This window comes from Tupaia chinensis, unplaced genomic scaffold, assembly GCF_000334495.1.
Source record: "Tupaia chinensis unplaced genomic scaffold, TupChi_1.0 Scaffold000067_1, whole genome shotgun sequence".
Lineage (NCBI taxonomy): Eukaryota > Metazoa > Chordata > Mammalia > Scandentia > Tupaiidae > Tupaia > Tupaia belangeri.
In genome coordinates, this window is record NW_006159526.1 from 2478102 (window position 1) to 2485757 (window position 7656).

Consider the following 7656-nt stretch of genomic DNA (forward strand, 5'->3'; position numbering starts at 1 on the left):
GTCCAGGAGAAGGGAAAAGAAACATGGCGGAAACATTCCCACTGGCAGAACTTTCCTGTTTTCCACATCTGGCCCGCCATCACCAGCGGATTTCCCTGCCCTTCAGCATTGGGCGCACCCGCCAAAGTTGAACAGAAACAGCGACCTTCATTGGCCAGACAAGGACCGGTGGTGACCACCTATTGGACAACGGCCCTTTAAGAACGAGCAGCACCCACCCTGGCTGTGACTCCCTCGGCCTCTGACCAGGTCGAGGCTGAGGGACCTCACCCAAGAGCGGTGACTCCCTCGGCCTCTGACCAGGCCGAGGCTGAGGGACCTCACCCGAGAGCACAGAATAAATGATGCTGGTTTTATTAAACCCCAAGGCCTGGCTGGTATTTTCGCCTTTGCCGCCCCTGACTTCGCCGCTGACCCCAAATCAAACCTAACATAACCATCCTGCCTGATAACACACAATATAAAGAGCCATTATGGAAAATAGGCATTTACATTTACTCCTGAAGTCGTATTGAGACCGTCCTGCTGCCCTGGGGAACCGCTCACAGGTGCAGCTGCAGTCGGTTACGCATGTGCCTGTCGGTTCACACCGTCGTGCGTGTTTGGAACATCAGGTCCACACCGCTGAGTGCCGGCATAACCGTCTGGGAAGTCCCTGTTGGATCCGCAGTCCGAACACTGGTCTGAATACCAGCAGACACAAAATTCCTTCCAAAGCTCCCACTGGTGTAATTTGCAGCACTGTACACACCATTCTGAGTGTTGTCCCCAAATCTCTCTTAAGTAGACTAGAGTAACCTCTGTCGTAATTTTCCCTGTCTCTAACGGTATTAAATTCACCCCTTCTGCCTGCAGAGTGTCTGTCCCGAAGGTCATCCTTCATGCCTCCTCTACCCCTGGAATGACCCGAACCTCTGTCTTCAATCAACTGGAGCAACTTGGGATTAATTGCGCGATTGGCTTCCCGAAGCACAGCGAGAAGGCCGCCCACTTGCATTATGTTATTTGGTGTGACGAAGGTGTACGTGCGCTCTTGGGGTACTGCGAGCAGTTCTTCCAATTCGATGGACAGAATCCTCTGAGGAGTTAGGGTAGTCATGGCTGACGACCAGTTTCACATCTCCCACATCTGGCCCTCTGGAGGCAACATCTGTAGCCATCAGAATAGGGGCTTTCCCATGTGTGAATTCATTGAGAACCCAGTCACGGTCCTGTTGACGCTTGTCCCCAAAGATTACCCACGGCAGGCCACCCATCTCTCCTCATCTTTCTGGTCAGTTCATCACATCTTCTTTTGGCTTCAACAAAATCAGTGGTTCTATTCCTCTCGCTCAGGCTCTCTTCCATTAGACAACCAAGTTTTTCGCCGCCCCCTCCATCATGACACCCCTCTGCAATCTGAAGAGTGGTGTGGCTTGCACTCAGTTCTAGCCCGCCAATATCTATACGAATATAGTCTTTCGGGAACTCTTCAGCAAGCCGTCTTACTTCTTCCGGCCACGTTGCACTCCACATTAGGGTTTGCCTATCAGGTCTCTTTTTTATTTTTATAAACATTCTTTTCTTATTATTTTTTATTTTATTTACTCACGTATTCATTTACTTATTTATTTATTTTTTTTTAATTTTGACCAGAGAGACACAGAAAGAGAGGGAGGGAAAGTGAGAAAGCAAGCCACCAGGTTCGGGACTCGAACCATGGTTGGCCATATGGGAGTGTCCAGTGCCTTAACCACCCCACCACCTGCTGGTCCCCGCCTATCAGGTCTTATCTGATCCACAATCTTCTTCATTGTAGTTCACAGCCCATATCAAGCATTCTGTCTGCTTCATCGAGGACAAGGTAAGTAGTTCTTCTCAGATTGGTTTTCCCACATTCTAAAACGTCGATCCGTCTTCCAGGTGTGGCAATACAGATTTCCACACCTCTCTCCAAACCACGTGTCTGTGGTCTTTCGGAGCACCACCCCAGAGCGACATGCTACTTGCTGTACCCACTGGGCTACTTCCCACGTTGGTGCCAGCACCAAGCATAGGCCCATCACCTTTCTCTAGGAATGGCTGATGACCGATGCGGACAGTGGCAGGCAGTAAATATGACAATGTTTTCCCAGACCCAGTCTGTGCCACTCCAGCCATATCCAGTCCACTTAGAGCAACTGGCCACCCCTGAGCTTGAAGAGCAGTGGGTTCAGTAAAGTTCTGTCTGGCAGTCACATCCAGGACATTTGCAGGGAAGTTTGCATCATAAAAATTTAGAACTGGTGGGACCAGCACTTGGCATAATGGCTATGTCGCTGGTTCGAGTCTTGGACCCAGTGGCTTAAACTCACACCTGGCGCATGTGCGTGCGTGCCCAAGATCCCGAGAGGAGGATGGAAGAGAAGGGATTGCGACGTGGCCATCCCCCCCGGGGGGTGATTCCTCACTTTCTGTCTCTCTGTCTCTCTCTGTCTGTCTGACATTCTAAAACGTCGATCCGTCTTCCAGGTGTGGCAATACAGATTTCCACACCTCTCTCCAAACCACGTGTCTGTGGTCTTTCGGAGCACCACCCCAGAGCGACATGCTACTTGCTGTACCCACTGGGCTACTTCCCACGTTGGTGCCAGCACCAAGCATAGGCCCATCACCTTTCTCTAGGAATGGCTGATGACCGATGCGGACAGTGGCAGGCAGTAAATATGACAATGTTTTCCCAGACCCAGTCTGTGCCACTCCAGCCATATCCAGTCCACTTAGAGCAACTGGCCACCCCTGAGCTTGAAGAGCAGTGGGTTCAGTAAAGTTCTGTCTGGCAGTCACATCCAGGACATTTGCAGGGAAGTTTGCATCATAAAAATTTAGAACTGGTGGGACCAGCACTTGGCATAATGGCTATGTCGCTGGTTCGAGTCTTGGACCCAGTGGCTTAAACTCACACCTGGCGCATGTGCGTGCGTGCCCAAGATCCCGAGAGGAGGATGGAAGAGAAGGGATTGCGACGTGGCCATCCCCCCCGGGGGGTGATTCCTCACTTTCTGTCTCTCTGTCTCTCTCTGTCTGTCTGGTGAGCGCACGCGCCCTATAGCAAAAACCTCTCCAAAAGAAAAGAATCAGAACCGGTTTAGGGCAGCTGTGTGACCTCTGACTGTAACTTCCTTGCTTCCTCTGTATGTTTCGATCTCTGGAGCTGTGCCTGGCCAACTCAGGGTGTTCTTGCTAAACATTCTTCTCAAATTTAGGCAGCTCGAGATTCCACTTTTTTTTTTTTTTTTTTAACTAGTTTCTCCCCAGAGTTTCCAAACTTCTTCCCAGTTAGAGGCCCTGCCCTACTTCCTCCAAGTCAAGGGGCACCAAAGCATCCATTCTGGCCACAGTCTCGGTCACTCACATAATTGCGGTTTGTGGGGAACGAAGTGGGGAGAATCGGGAGCTGGAAGTGGCCTCAACGACGCCCAAGCCTTGCGGGGGCGGCAGCGGCGGAAGGACGTCGATGACATTCGGGTGGCGCTGCACAGCCAGAGACCGGTGGAAGCGAATGAGGTCTCTTCCTCTTTTTTTTTTTTTTAATTCTTTTAAGAATTATTGTATTTAACTTTATTTACTATGTATTTATTTACTTATTTTAACTTGACCAGAGAGGGACTTAAGGAGAGAAAGACAGGGAAAGTGAGAAAGCAAGCCGCCAGGTCTAGGACTCAAACCACAGTTGGCCATGGGGGAGTCCAACACCATTAATCACCGCACCGCCTGCTGGCTCTTTCTCTCTCTCTCTCTCTTTTTTTTTTTTACCCTGAGGCGAGGAGACATACCCTTCATTTATTTGCTGGGTTCAAAATTCAATGACATCAGTAATCCCCAGAAGTCCTAGGAACATTATCTCCAGACAGACAGACACACAGGCACACACTTAATCCCATGTGCTTCTGTACTTGGTATTTTGAATAGTGTTCAAACTAGGAGGGGATCTCATCCGTGGTAAATTCTACTGGTCTGTACCATAAGAAATTGATGATGGTTTTTGACCCATTTATCTTTTTTTTTTAAATTTACTCATTCATTTATTTTTAATTTCACCAGAGAGAGAGGGAGAGAAAGTGGGAAAGCAAGCCACTAGGTCTGGGACTTGAACTGTGGTCAGCCATGTGGGAGTGTCCAGCACCTTAACCACCAAGCCACCTGCTGATCCCCCCATTTCTCTTTTTTAAAAATAATTCTTTTATTCAGCTATTTATTTATTTATTTATTTCAATTTGACCAGAGAGGGACAGAGTGAGAGGGAGAGGGAGAGAGGGAACATGAGAAAGCAAGCCACGGGACTTGAACAGTGGCCGGCCATGTGGGAGTCCAACACCCTTAACCACCATGCCACCTGCCAGCCCCCAGAACTTTTTTCTTTTTAATGAAGTAAATGCTTTAAATGAAAACTATAATAGCAGTAATTGACAATGACCAGGTAGCATGCAAATAATAAGGCTGGAGAAGCAGATTTGTTCTTGATCCATTTACATGTAACGTGACGTTCGATTCCAAAGTCTGTGTATGAGTTGGCCTGACTGTTATAGTCTACTCAGCGAGAAATAAGAGGACATCCATGGGACCAGCAGTTAGCGATGGGACCAGCAGTGAGCGTAATGGCTATGTCACTGGACTCCCATGTAGCCGACCGTGGCTCGAGTCCCGGACCCGATGGCTTAAACTCATGCCGGGCGCATGTGCGTGCATGCCCAAGATCCCGAGAGGAGAATGGAGGAGAAGGGATTGTGGCGTGGCCATCCCACCTGGGGGGTGATTTCTCGCTTCCTATCTCTCTGTCTCTCTCTGTCTTTCTGGCAAACACACGCGCCCTATAGCAAAAAAATAAATGAATAAATGAAATAAGAGGACATCCAGACACAGCCAAATTTATTGGAGTTTATTGATTAAGCCGGTGGCATATGGGGGGACTCATGTCTCTCAAAACCCCACAGCCCGGAGTAAGGTGAAGGGTGCTTCTAAAGGCAAAAAATGCACACTCATATCTGGGATGACGTCATCACAAGGGTAAGGTGCAGTGGGCTCAGATGGGGGAGAGGGGTGGGGATAGGGTTTTAATAATGTCAAAGCTAAAGCGCAGTACAGAAAAGTAGGCTCATCATTCCTCAGGGTAGGTTCTGTCTCTGCCTAAACACAATAGAATGTTAAAGGTCTTCACGGTTCAGGGCAAGGGGTCTGGCTAATGATTCCATCACTCAGGAACATTTCAGGACAGTTAGGAGGAGTGGGGTTTGAAGACAATGCTAATTACGCTGTTTACTCTTAGGCACAGAAGAGAAGGCAAGTTTCCAGTCATGCGAATCGAACAGTCTATACTGGAGGCGCTCCTCCAAGATGGAGTCGCTCCTGCTTCATTCCCTACTTCTCTTGGAGGCGCGCCTCCAAAATGGGGTCATGCCTGCTTCAGGCATGATTAACAATTTAAAGTGAAATAAAACATAAGGACAGCTTTAACATGGCCATTCATTCACAGGAGTCTATTTGAGTCGATGGCTATATGAAAAAAGTGAGGTCAAAAAATCTTTAGAAAGGGGAACCAGCAGTTAGCGTAATGGCTATGTCGCTGGACTCCCACGTAGTCGACCGCGGTTCGTGTCCCGGACCCAGTGGCTTAAAACTCACGCCGGGCGCGTGTGCGTGCGTGCCCAAGATCCCGAGAGGAGAATGGAGGAGAAGGGATTGCGGCGTCACCATCCCCCCTGGGGGGTGATTTCTCGCTTTCTGTCTCTATGTCTCTCTCTCTCTGTCTGCCTGGCGAGCGCACGCGCCCTACAGTGAAAATCTCTCCAAAAAAAAAAAAAATCTTTAGAAAGCAACCCAGAATCCATGTACATTTGAAAGCCAGTTAGCGTAATGGCTATGTCGCTGGACTCCCATGTAGTGGAACACAGTTTGAGTCCTGGACCCAGCGGCTTAAATTCACGCCGGGCGCGTGTGCGTGCGTGCCCAAGATCCCAAAAGGAGAATGGAGGAGAAGGGATTGCGGCGTGGCCATCCCCCTGGGGGGCGATTTCTCGCTTTCTGTTTCTGTCTCTGTCTGGCGAGCACACGTGCCCTAAAGCAAAAACCTCTCCAAATTAATAAATAAATAAATAAATAAATAAAGCCAAGGGCTGAAAATCCACTCTTTATGAATATCATTAAGCAAAGAATGTATAACATCCAAACCTGTTTTAGCATGTTCCCAAAATCTTACTTTTTCTTTTTTTTTAACAAATAAACATTACAGTACCAATAACTATAGAAACACCATCAAGATGAGCTCCAAAACAAGCTGCTAACTTTCACAAGGCAACGCTGAGCCATGTCTTAAGGCATCCATTTTAACCTTGGGGTTTTAAGAACATCTTTTTTTTTTGGTTGAATTGGTTTTATGTCTCCATTTTCATCTTCCTCATAATTGACCTGGTCTCTCTTCTTGGCAAACGTTTTTCCCATTGTTCCCACCAAGGTCTCATATCTTCTAGCCATTTCTTCGTCTAACACATCAAGCTCCATTGTTTCATCTTCGATGTCTTCTTCTTTGTTCTTGGCACTCATCTGCAGCGTAAATTTCTCGACCTCAGGGTGAAATCCTCTGAATGACATTCTTCCACAGAGAAGATCTTCACGTAACAAGAAACTCAGTTCTTCTAGTATGAAACTCTTTCTCTTTAAGCTCTGGCAATTCCAAATACCAGTGTTCCTCACTACTGGTTTTCTTGGACAATCTGGTCTTGCGCTCGGCCGCCATATTGCTTCCAGCCTGGTGCCACGCTCCCTGTCTTTCTCATTTTTTAATTCATTTTTATTTTTATTTTTTATCTGATTCTTCAGCCAAGACAGAAGAGATGATTTATTGTACACGTATTACACTCTACCACAAGTACCAGCACTAGTTCCAGAATGTCACAGGTCCAGGGAAAAGGACCACAGGCGCTGTTTTGGTGGGATCAACGTGGGTCTCTCTCAGAGGTCTTGGCGATCCACTGGCCATGGAAGTTCTAGATCCAGAGACAGAGTCGACAGTATCTCGCAGTTCAACTTGTCCCAGCGCCCCAGCCTCTGACATCCCGTTCCTGCTGCTGCGGCCTCCACAGGTGCACAAGCTGTTTACTGGGACCTCTGCCTCATCTTCCCTCGTTTACCCTTCAGCCTGCGCACTCGCTTCTTGCACTTGGCTCTCATGGCACGGAGGTTTCCGAGAAAATGGCGCTAAGGCCAAGAGAGACTCTCTTTCTCTTTTTAAAGTTTATTTAGTCCATAAGTGACAGAGACACACAAAGAGAGACAGCACTCCTGAGAGGGTCCTGATACCCCCAGCCTCAGCCCGGGTCACGGACATGCGCATGCCCAGAGGTGAACTGACAACCTGCCCATGTGAGTCAGTCTCATCGCATTCCATTTAACGGGCACCACCAACTGCCCAGCCCCACCCTCTCCTGTTTATTGACCCCATCCCAACCTTCACCCCATCCTCAATCTTCAACCCCTACATCTGTGCTCTGCCCTGAGGTTTTCACAGCTCATTTTCAGGCTGAGCCCTCTTTCCTGTCACCATGGAATCAGACATCCAGTGAAGAAAAGGCCCAGTATGGGGTGAGGGGCCCTAAATGTGAAGCCCAGACATCAGCAGGGGAAGGCTGACCATCCAAAGCT

General features: G+C 48.4%; 1 pseudogene; it reads right to left on the minus strand.

Moving 5' to 3' along the window:
* Positions 1 to 584: 584 nt before the first annotated feature.
* Positions 585 to 6606, minus strand: LOC102485951 (putative ATP-dependent RNA helicase DDX5; annotated as a pseudogene).
* Positions 6607 to 7656: the final 1050 nt, after the last annotated feature.